Source organism: Phyllobates terribilis, unplaced genomic scaffold, assembly GCF_046119375.1.
Source record: "Phyllobates terribilis strain yellow unplaced genomic scaffold, ASM4611937v1 Scaffold_326__1_contigs__length_2130411, whole genome shotgun sequence".
NCBI classification, from domain to species: domain Eukaryota; kingdom Metazoa; phylum Chordata; class Amphibia; order Anura; family Dendrobatidae; genus Phyllobates; species Phyllobates terribilis.
Window position 1 is genome coordinate 180,921 of NW_027363086.1, and position 12,529 is coordinate 193,449.

The window sequence follows — 12,529 nt, forward strand, 5'->3', positions numbered from 1 at the left end:
TACAGAAAGGCTACAAGCCAGATGAGATCATTGAGGGGGTGGTGAAAGCGATCATCCCAGGACTGAACCTCCGTAGTATGCTAGAAATGAAGAGTCAATTGACCTTGCAACAGCTGAAGATGATTTTGAAAGGGCACTATAAAGAAGAGAGTACTTCAGAATTGTTCCACCGACTCATAAACCTCTCACAGAAAAATAATGAATCACCCCAAAGTTTCTTGTTCAGAGCAATTGAACTGAAGGAGAGATTGTTGTTTGCATCCAGAGATGTAGAAGCGGAGAAGAGGTTTGATGCTAGACTATTCCAGAAGAAGTTTTTGAGAACATTGGGAATGAGATTAATCAGCAAAGGCATCAAGTTGCAGCTGAAACAGTACCTAGAAGATCCTGACATTCTGGACCAAGTCCTAATTGAAAAAATGAATGAGGCAACTTGTTTGGAGTCAGAGAGCGAACAGAAGTTACAGATAGGCTCTGCTCCTAAAATCACCAAAATGAGTCAGCTGAAGCTGGGGACCCCCGGTGGCCAGTCCGAAGATCATCATGGAGACCCTCCAGTGCCACCTCCGAGAGGGAACTTTAAATCACCAACAAAAGAGAGGACCGCCAACGCTGACTGGGAGGAAGTAATAGATCTGCGAGCCGAGTTGATTTCGGTAAAAAAGTTGATTCGTACCAGGCTGGAACCTGTATCCCTCAGACCCAGGAGTGGGTTCCAGAACAGAAGATACCCGACTTGTGAAGTGTGCCGTTCATCAAATCAGAGTACGGTGTGTGTCCACTGTCTAAGATGTGGTGAGGAAGGACATTTTGCCAAGGAATGCAAAGGGTCAGAGATGGGTCGTTGAAGTAGCTGACTTCAATTCCAGCATCAAGTACAGGCCAGGAAAATGCAATGCGGATGCTGACGGATTGTCGAGAATGCCTCTAGAGCCTATGGAGTTCATGCAAAAATTCTCGGAGGAAGTCAGTCTGGAAGCAATTGAGAGCACTACCCAAGCAGTACAAGTTTATCAGGAGGAAGACACACCATTGTGGTGTCCGTTGACGGTGGAAACCACCATAAAAGCGGGAGAATAAGATCACCCCCTGTCTATTCAACAACTACCAAAAGAAAAAATCCATAGAGCACAACGGAAAGATCAGATAATTGGTAGAATACTACTTTATGTGGACCAAGATCGGTTTCCAAGTAAACGGGAGAGAGATAATGAATCACCAGCAGTATGTTTTAGTTAAAGAATGGACGAAGCTCTACCTCAGTGAAGACAGTATCCTGTATTGTAAAGGAGGACAAAACCGGCAGTTAGTACTACCCAGAGTATTCCGTAGGTTGATCTTCAAAGAACTCAATGAAAACATAAGACACCTAGGAGTGGAAAGGACCACCAACTTGATCCGTGAATATTTCTTCTGACCGTACATGCAGAGAGATATTGAGAGGTATGTGACCAGGGAGTGTGGGTGTCTGAAAGATAAACATCCCAACACATCAACCCAGGCACTTATGGGCAACTACAGTATGTATCCGTTTGAGATGGTCTCAATAGACTTTCTACATCTCGAGACGTGCAAGGGTGGCTACGAATACATATTGGTGGTGATGGACCATTTTACTCGATTTGCCCAAGCATATCCCACCACCAATAAAGCTGGTCAAACAGTGGCAGAGAAGTTCTTCAATGATTTTGCTTTGAGGTTTGGTTTCCCTACGAGGTTACACCACGACCAAGAAAAAGAAATTGAGAACCAGCTCGTAGACAAGCTAGGAAAATACTGTAGAATTCAGAGATCCCACACAACGCCCTATCACCTAGAGGGTAATGGACAAGTGGAACGTTTTAAGCGGACATTATTGTCGATGTTGCGCACTTTAAAGTGGTTGTCCACTACTTTTACATTGATGCCCAATTCGTAGGATAGGGCATCAATGTATGATCGGCCAGGGTCCCGCACGCGGCACCCCGGCCGATCAGCTGCTACTAGCGCCGGCGGCGGTGGCCGCAGGCCGGAAGTGATCACCAGCGGAGCTCCACCGTCAAATGGTAGTGGCCGCCGCGGTGTACTGCACATCCGCCTCCTATTCAATTGAATGGGAGGCAGATGTGCAGCACACCTCGGCGGCCACTACCACTTGACGGCGGAGCCCCACAGGTGAGCACTTCAGGCCGGTGGCCACCGATAACAGCTGGTATGTGGGGGTGCCACGTGTGGGACCCTGGCCGATCATACATTGATGCCCTATCCTACGGATTGGACATAAATGTAAAAGTAGTGGACAACTTCTTGTCAGGACTCTTGTTTTCCTTTGGGACATTTCTGCCCTTTTTCAAGATGGCGTCTTCTGTATCATGTGCCCTTACCTCCTGCCCTTATTACTCCACCCCAGCCTCTAGTCCAGTGCTAGAGTATTTTGCCTGAGATCCTCCTTCTGGTGGCTTCCTGGCTTTCTGCATGCTCCCGAAATTCTGCTGGAATCATCTGTTCCCTGAGAGCCTGCTTCATACTCTAGTTTCCAGCATTTCTCGTGCCCCTGGCTGTTTTGTGCTGGTTCCTCTGCACCTCTGCCCTCCATCTGCTTTGGCTCTCAAGTAAGCTGCTCTGAGTTCTCAGTCTCCTTATTCGGATGGTTGCTGAGCATGGGACTGGTCTGCACTGTCCGAGACTTTACCCGGGCCTCTTTGATTGCTTCTGCATTGTATGGACTTGCTGATGTATAATGGTGAACTAACCTTGCAAAGACTCATTATTCTGTGAACTTAAGACTGAGATTTCTCTGCATTTTTGTGCAAAACACTGTGTGCTTTAATATAGACTTTTCACCTATAAACTGTGTACTGTTGTGTCTCGCTCCACGCAAACAGTCTCCTTAGTTATCCACTATAATTGTTACAGGATACTCTAGCCCCTTTAGGAGACTGCTGGAGCAATGACTGCAGAAAGCAAGTTAGAGCAGGTGTATGCCATAATTAGATCTCTGCAGAAAGATGTGGAAGGTGTGCAAAAGAGACTTGGAGGCCTTGTGCACAATCAACAAGTGTTTGGACAAACTTTACAGGACTTAAGTATCCGTATGGCGGCTCAGGAAAACAAACTTGCTGGCTTGGAGTCCCAATATGGACGGGCTTTCCAGGACTTAAACACGCAAATAGCGGCACAAGTGACTTTACCCTCTGGTAAACCGCCACTAGCCAGTCCACCTAAGTTGCCACCATTCAGGCTTAATGGTGATCGTGACAAATTTTGCGGTTTTGTGAACCAGTGTATGCTATATTTTGATGTGCATGTTGACCGTTTTCCTACTGATCGCTCTAAAGTATTGTGTGTAATTATGCTGCTGACCTCATGAGCGCTCGCCTGGGCGAATCCGATGATCGAGTCTCGTGATCCACGGTTAAATGATTTGGATGAGCTCTTGGCCGCTATGGCATTAATGTTTGATGACCCTAATCGCCGCGCAACTGCTGAGTCTGCTTTATTATCTGTACGCCAGGGTAAACGCTCTGTTATTGAATATGCGACTGAATTTAGGAGATTAGCGGTTGATACTAATTGGGACAGTTATGCACAATTGCCTATTTTTAAGAAAGGTCTGTCTAGCATTGTGAAGGATGAACTAGCCCGTTCAGAGTCACCACAAGAGTTAGAAACGTTTATACAGCATTGTGTACGCATAGACATTCGTCTTACTGAGCGTAGACAGGAGAAATTGGCTGTATTTAACCGTATGTCTAATTTTTCCTTTCCTCCAAAAGAGCCTTCAGGTAAATCATCTCGGGAGGTAGAGGAGGTGGCCATGCAGATTGATTCTGTGCAGAGGCGTGAGAGTAATGAGCGCCGAGAGCACCGTCTGCGAGAGAGGCTATGTTTCTACTGCAGTCAGTCAGACCACTTCCCAATTTACTGTCCTAAGCTGTCTGACAAGGTGCTAGCAGCGGTAGGGGAGTATGATAACTGTGACGATGAGTCTGACATCTCTGAATGTAGCCTGCCATTAAACGCTGTTTTCCATTCTGTCTCTCTGGCTACACTTCCCAGGGAGCTGCAGGAAAAGAACTCTCACTCTTCACTCCCTATTAAGATTCTGTGTACAGGGCAGTGGATTTTCAGTGCGGCTATGATTGACTCTGGCGCTGGGGGCAACTTTATGGACATTACATTCGCCAAGGAACATGGCATTGAGATACAGCGTAGAGCCTCACCAATTGCCATGGAAACAATGGATGGGTCACCCTTAGTCTCTGGGCCTGTGGATCAGGAAACAGTACCCCTTGAAATTTTGTTGGAGCCTAATCATCAGGAGCAACTTTCTTTTCTATTAATTTCTTCTCCTCATTTTCCTGTGATTTTAGGCATCCCTTGGTTGCGTGCTTGAAACCAGATTGTCAACTGGGAGACCAAGGAGATTACCTTCCCAACAAGGAGCAACTCAGCGATTACAGAAGCCGTTCCTGAGTCCAGAGATAAAGAATCTCCTGCACAGGTTTTTTCTTTACCTTCTGTGTATAAAGATTTCTCTGATATTTGTGACCAGAAGAAAGCAGATCATCTTCTTCCACATAGGCATTATGACTATCCCATTGAGCTGCTTCCTGGGACAGCTATTCCTTTCAGTAATGTATACCCTTTGGCGGCACCTGAGCTTCAGGCCCTGAAGGAATATATTGATGAAAATCTGGCTAAAGGCTTCATACGCCCTTCTTCCTCACCAGCAGGGGCGCCTATATTTTTTGTGAAGAAAAAGGATGGGACCCTGAGACCCTGTATTGACTATAGGGAACTTAATAAGGTAACCATACGGAATCGCTATCCTTTGCTGTTGATTCCCGAATTATTGGACAGAGTTCATCATGTCAAGATATTCACTAAACTGGACCTTCGTGGGGCTTATAATCTGGTGCGTATTCGTTCCGGTGTTGAATGGAAGACAGCATTCAGATGTCGGTATGGACACTTTGAATACCTCGTGATGCCCTTTGGGCTTTGTAATGCCCCTGCGACGTTTCAACATCTTGCTAATGACATTTTTAGAGATCTATTAGATCAGTTTGTGGTGATCTATTTGGATGATATTCTATTTTTTTCTGACTCTCTGCAGGAACATGAGGAACATGTCAAATCTGTTTTGAAACGTCTGATAGAGAACCATCTGTATATCAAGCCGGAGAAATTTGAGTTCCATCGTTCTGAGATCCAGTTTTTAGGTTATATCATCTCTCCTCAGGGGCTGAACATGGAATCTGGTAAGATTCAGGCAATCCTTGACTGGCCGGTACCTAAGAACGTTAAAGAGGTCCAACGTTTTATCGGTTTTGCAAATTTCTATAGACGTTTTATTCAAAATTTTTCTGATATTGTTCGGCCCATCACTTCCTTGACCAAGAAAGAAAAGCCCTCTAAGTGGTCATCACAGGCTCAAGAAGCTTTTGATCGGCTTAAGACCCGTTTCACCTACGTACCGCTGTTGATCCACCCAGACCCAGCACAGCCTTTCATTGTGGAGGTGGACGCTTCTGATAATGCTTTGGGGGCTACTCTCTCCCAAAGAACTGGAGAGAAGAGTCTGCTACATCCTTGTGCTTGTGGGAGACAAGGAATTGCTGGCTATTATTGTAGCTTTCAAGGAATGGAGGCACCATCTGCAAGGAGCCACACAACAGATTGTAGTATTGACTGACCATCGGAATTTAGAGTTCCTTAGATCCGCTAGAGGTCTTTCTCCTCGGCAGGCTCGTTGGAATCTATTTTTAAATCAATTTAACTTTGTTATTTCGTACCACCCAGGTTCTCGTAATGGGAAGGCTGATGCTTTATCCCGATTCCATGCTGCGGATTCCGTACATGGAGCCCCGTCCAAGACCATTCTATCTGATGCCAACTTCATCGGAGTGATCCACAATCAAGACTTATGGAAGGAGTTCAAGGAGGCCTATGACAGTGATGTATTTCTGGCCAATCCTCCTGCTGATATCAATCTCGTTCTTAGGAGTGGCATGTGGTTCAGAGATCGACGTATCTACGTCCCTGAGGCCGTCCGTCAACAGATCCTCAAGTTGGTCCACGACTCCAAGTTGGCTGGTCCCAGGGGGGTACAGAAGACACAAGAATTCCTAAACAGATTTTTCTGGTGGCCGACTTGCCTGAAGGATACTAAGGACTATGTGCTCTCTTGCGAGGTATGTGCTCGTTACAAGACTCCTCGTGTGTCACCTACGGGTCTTCTTCAACCATTACCTGTTCCGTCTCGTCCATGGGGGTCTATCTCAATGGACTTCATCGTGGAGCTGCCTATGTGGCGCCCAGCTGCGCTTGGTACTACAGATCCTAGAGGGTTGCATAGAAGGATTTCTCCACAAGAGGCCCCCACAGCACACACACACCTCCACCTTCCACCTCAGACCACCAGAGGGAGCCCGTTAGAGATATAAATAGGGAAGGTGGAGCTAGGCAGCTCAGTGATTCAGCAGTTCCTGCTCAGACACAGAAGTAGTCAGTGCAGTCGAGCCAGAGCCTAGCAGTTCCTGCAGAAAGAGTTCAGTATAGTCTGTAGAGTGAGTCCAGACTAGAACTCACAGAGCTCAGGATAGAGAGCTAGGAGTGTGCCGACACTCTGAGAGTGGCGAAGAAGAGCAGCGTCCTGGCTGCAGTGTGTGTAGCCTAGTGAGGGGCTGAGCGGGGCCGAAGGCGAGTGGAAAGGGAGTGGCATAGGGGGCAGAGAAGCTTAACCAGCTCACCCCGAAGCATATACCGGACACCGGGTCCGAGTCTACGTGGATCTTCATGACCAGTAGAAAACAACCGGAACCCCTGGCGAACTACATGTCCCAGGATCACCAAAAGCTGATACGTACCAGGGTCAGGAATCACGGAGACCCCAAAGAATAGGGAGAGTGATCTCCAACAGAAGGCCCTATCACCAAGTCAGCAGGTGCAGAGCAGAAACCAGGTTAGGTCTAGCTCCAGGCAGGTCAGAAACTTACTACAGAGAGGCAAGAGACAGGAGGCTCTACACCCGCTCACTGGGGAGGATCTTGATATGCACCCTTCACCCTACAGTGCTCCAGGATGTGCCTGAACTTCCATCAGTAAAAGGTACTGAAGTGACTTTCGTGTGTGCTCCTATTCTTGCTCTGACCCGGCTGGGTCCCCTCTGTCCTGCATCCCCCTCCCTCCTACGCTGCCCTGAGGCCCTGCTCCACCTGTGGGGAGCAATACCATCTAAGCTGCCACAACACCGGCCTCAGTGGACTGCTGCAGCGCTGGTGATCCTCACCAGGCACCACAGGTGGCGTCACGAACATTTACAAACCTATTATCCCAATAGACATTCCCCTCTTTTCAGTTGTCCGCCCTGGGCCACGAACCGGGCCAGCCACCATGATATCCCCCAAACATCTGAGGGCCCGGCTGCCGAGTACCCCACGGCCCCGGGGGCGCGACAACTTCATCGGGTGGTATGAATACGATCCTGGTGATAGTTGATCGTCTGACCAAGGCTGCCCATTTTGTTCCTTGCACTGGCCTCCCCTCAGCTAAGGATACAGTGAAGTTGATTATACAAAATGTTTTTCGGCTGCATGGGGTCCTGGATGAGATCATCTCTGACCATGGAGTGCAGTTTACCTCAAGATTTTGGAAGGGGTTTTGCTCTGCACTCAATATTAATGTCTGTCTTTCTTCCGCTTATCACCCTCACACAAATGGCCAGACCGAGCGTACCAATCAGACTTTGGAACAATATCTAAGATGCTATATCAGCGATCTTCAGTATGATTGGTTGGAGCTTCTTCCATTAGCTGAATTCTCTTACAACAACTCTCAGAGTGCCTCCACTAAGTTAACACCTTTCTTTGCCAATTTGGATTTTCATCCGAGTATTTTTCCTAGGTCTCCGATTAATGCTCCTGTTCCAGCTGTAGAGGAAAGGCTGACTGCAATGAGGCAAAATTTGGAGGTTCTGAAGGAATCTCTGACCTCGGCTCAGGAACGTTACAAAAGATCGGCTGATAGATTCCGTAAACCAGCACCCATGTTTAAGGTAGGAGATTCCGTGTGGTTATCCACTAAAAATCTAAAGTTGAACTTTCCTTCACAGAAGCTTGGATAGAAGTTCATCGGTCCTTTCAAGATCAACGGTATTGTGAGCTCTGTGGCCTGCCGTCTGAAGCTGCCTAGGAATATGAAGGTACATCCAGTTTTTCATGTTTCCTTACTGAAGCCTGTGTCTCCTAATACCTTCCAGGGACGTGTTGTGCCACCTCCACAGCCTGTAGTGATTGATGGGCAAGAGGAATTTGTGGTGGAGGAAGTGATTAACTCTAGGACTCGCAGGAATCGGCTTCAGTATTTGAAAAGATGGCAGGGGTATCACCCTGAAGAAGACTCTTGGGAACCTGTGGAAAACATCAATCCCCATAAAAAGATTTCTCGTTTCCATCAAAGATTCCCTGAGAAACCGGGTCCAGGATCATCCTCAGGCTGCTAGTAAGGAGGGAGTAATGTCAGGACTCTGAATGTTTCATTTTCTTTTGGGACATTTCTGCCCTTTTTCAAGATGGCATCTTCTGTATCATGTGCCCTTACCTCCTGCCCTTATAACTCCACCCCAGCCTCTAGTCCAGTGCTAGAGTATTTTGCCTGAGATCCTGGCTGTTTTGTGCAGGTTCCTCTGCACCTCTGCCCTCCATCTGCTTTGGCTCTCAAGTAAGCTGCTCTGAGTTCTCAGTCTCCTTATTCGGATGGTCGCTGAGCATGGGACTGGTCTGCACTGTCCGAGACTTTACCCGGGCCTCTTTGATTGCTTCTGCATTGTATGGACTTGCTGATATATAATGGTGAACTAACCTTGCAAAGACTCATTATTCTGTGAACTTAAGACTTTGAGATTTCTCTGCATTTTTGTGCAAAACACTGTGTGCTTTAATATAGACTTTTCACCTATAAACTGTGTACTGTTGTGTCTTGCTCCACGCAAACACTTTCCTTAGTTATCCACTATAATTGTGACACTTCTTTAACAGCTGACGAGAAGAAAGACTGGAAGAGTTCTCTGTCAAAAGTGGTACATGCTTATAACTGTGCAAAGAGTGATGCAACAGGTTACTCAACCTTCTTCCTATTAAATGGCCAAGACTGCCAATCGACATCATGTTCGATACTACTGTGTCAGAGACTTACAGAACGTATCTGGAGTACGTTCGGAAATGGAAGGAACGGATGGCAGAAGCATACAACATAGCGTCCAAAGTGGTTATGCAAGGACAGAGCAAGAGTAAGGAGTACTATCATCGAAAATGTTATGGAACAGAAGTGGTACCAGTAAGCTGGGTGCTAGTCAAGAAGACAAGGTGTATGTGGTCGTAAAGAGGAAAGTCGATGACAGTCCAGTGTATGAAATCCGATTGGAAGGAGGGGACAATAAAACCAGAATAGTCTATCAGAATTTATTACTACCATGTCATTATCTCCCACCACAACAAGACTTCCCAGAAGCAGAGCGACATCGACCAAGATCGACTAAGAGACCACCACAGATTAAAGCTCCGGTGGGAGATAGTGACCTTGAAAGTTCCAATGAAGAAGAGCACACCGTTTTATTTCTCGGACCGGCAAGGAGAGGGATGTACCATCCTCAGGAGAGTGAACTAAGTCCAGAGGCTCCAGAGTTTGTACCAAGGAGTACAGATGAAGTCCAATTCAGATCTGATGATCGAACACCGGTCACTGGAGAGACCGATCGACACTCAGGAGAAGCAGAATTACCAGACCATGTAGAACCAAGCGATTCCAGAGAAGTGCAGGAACTTACAGAGGCAGTTCCAGGAGCATCTGAGGAAGCACGGGAAATGAGTGCGGCGGAAGAAACTCCTGTGACCGAAGAACCCGTGGTATCTGAGGAACAACCCTCCAGGAGGATGTCGACTCGAGAAGTGAAGAGGCCCGTGATACTGATGTATGAGACACTTGGTGAACCGAGTCAAGTGCCAAGGACTGTCGACTGGAAACAGGTATCTTTGCCTACGGACCAGGTAAGCCCACTGGAGTGGTATTCACCACTGAGAGGCAGTATGGAAGATGTTGCCTGGTGGAAAGACTTGTTTTCATGCTTTGATTTTCCTTAAAAGACTTTGTAGAAATAAAGAACTGTTAAGGCCTAGTGAGAGAGACAGCTTGTTGAAGATGTACGAAAAGCTCCAGCTGAAGCTGAAGAGATTGTGTTAATTGTGTTAATTGTTTATTTCTTACAGGAGTACTACAAGAAAAAGGTTGTAGAATAGATTGTTATAAATGTTTATAAATGTTATGCCAATTTGTATATAAAGTTACTCAACTTTCACCACTGTCTCAGAATTGGTTAGATTGACCAATTAAGAAGAATGTTGAGGACGACATTCAAAAAGGAGGGAGAGTGTGACATGCAGAAGTAGTGCGGTTGCTTCAAAAGCATCCAGCAACTCCAAAGACATACTGATACAGAATCTAGATTGTGAGCCCCAATGGGGACAGTGCCCATAATGTCTGTAAATTGTCTGAATTGTAAAGCGCTGCGGAATATGTTGCCGCTATATAAATAAAAAGATTATTATTATTATAACTGTTACAAATAACACAAGCACAGGAGACAGGAAGTGTTGTGCTTCGGTAGCATCCAGCAATTAGAGGGGTTAACACAGTCACAGGAGCCAGGGAGTGTTTCAGCAGAGTCCCAGGGGGATTGTGGGGAACTTGTTATTGTAGTCTGGCTGAAGCCGAAGAGAAAGGTGGTGTGTTATCTGGATCTGACAGAAAGCAACTGAACAGGATTCAGATCAGGAAAGAAACTAAACACAGGTGAGATAAACTCCTTGAACTAACAGTGCAAAGTATTATCGGGCAGGAAGATAAGAACTGGAAGGAATTGTATCACAGAGATCATCTCCCTTATCAAATCCTCCCCCCCTCCATTTCCATGCAGGATAAATAATGCTGTGTACTATTGTGTCCTTGTGAAGGAAAAGCCTGTGGTTGTGTATGCATAGAAGTGTGCTGCTAAGAGATCTAATCTATGCTGAATTATGCTACTGAAGAGACTGTAATACTATGCCTTGTGAAGAAACTACTGTATTGTTACTGGAACCGGTTGCTCAAGAAACTCAGACTGTACTGTAATGAAGATTGTTGCTGTAATATCCCTGAATTGCACTGGCCATGCTTCAGATTAAATTCCACTGTTAAACTGTTGAAAAAGACTCTTGTCAGATGTGTCTGGTCAGCAATTGAATCTATCGTGTGCCTGAGAGAAGCTGCAGCCTATGGTCGCCCTGAGTAACGGTTCCCCGAGGATTCCAAAGAATTCATGAAACCTGTCTCGCCCTATCTGAACCTAGCAGCGTGCGTGTAACACATGTTTAACGCAATGTCACTCTATCACACCTTATCACACAGAGGCCTTATAAATTCTAGATGATTGGAATTTTGAACAAAAAGAACTTCTGAACCTTCTGCGTATCCTGCTGACTACGCCAAATGTTTTGCCAAGTTTTTTTTAACGCTAAGGTTCGGATATGGCTTTAAAGAAGGAAACCACTTGCGATGTTACGCAATTTTATTTATAATAGTTGATTTAAAAGATAAAATACATAATTAAAGGAATAGTATGATATGATGATATTGCGAACACTTTTGTATATGTTATAATACAAATGTTAAGTACATATATATACTCACTTCATCACCAAGGAGCTTTTAAACATCATCCGTCGGGAATATCAGAGAAGCAATTTCACCAAGACAGAGAACTCCTAGAAATCTTCATAACACTGCATGGACAGGTATCACAACACTACACACCAGTGCAGGTACAACTTATGGCTTCTGCTCAGTAATATTCTCTCTGGCCTTATATAGTAAATGTATACTACTAAGTCTAATTCACCTTTGCCCCGACAGTGGCTGGCTGTAGGAAGAAAGATAAATCAGATACAGGCTCTTACATAGACAATGGTACACAATTCAAAAAGCTCTTAGGGATCAAGTACCGTATTTTTCGGACTATAAGACGCACTTTTTTCCTACAAAATTTTGGAGGAAAATGGGCTTACGGAGCACTGAATATTCATGCTCCTTAATAGCGGCACACAGTGTATTCCCAGTGCGGCTCCTGCTGCTGCCGGGCGATCGCTTTTGCCCGCTGTCAAAGGGCATGGATATTCACTCCCTCTCCACACCCATGGGAGTACACAGTCCCAGCGTGAGGAGCAGTGACTTCCGGCAGCTGATCTCTCCCTGTGAGCTGCGCATGGCAGTGACCCCATGCGCGGCTCACATGGCAAGATCAGTGCGGGCAGACAGAACACAGCGCTGGAGGAGAGAGAAGAAAGGTGAGTAGGAGTGTTTATTTTTTTATGTGCAGTGTGATGGGGATTAGGGGGACCATGAATACCAGGATAAGGATGAGGGGGGCATACATAAAGGGATAAGGATGAGGGGGACCATGCGTGCCAGGATAAGGATGAGGGGGCCATACATACCAGGGTAAGGGGGCTATACA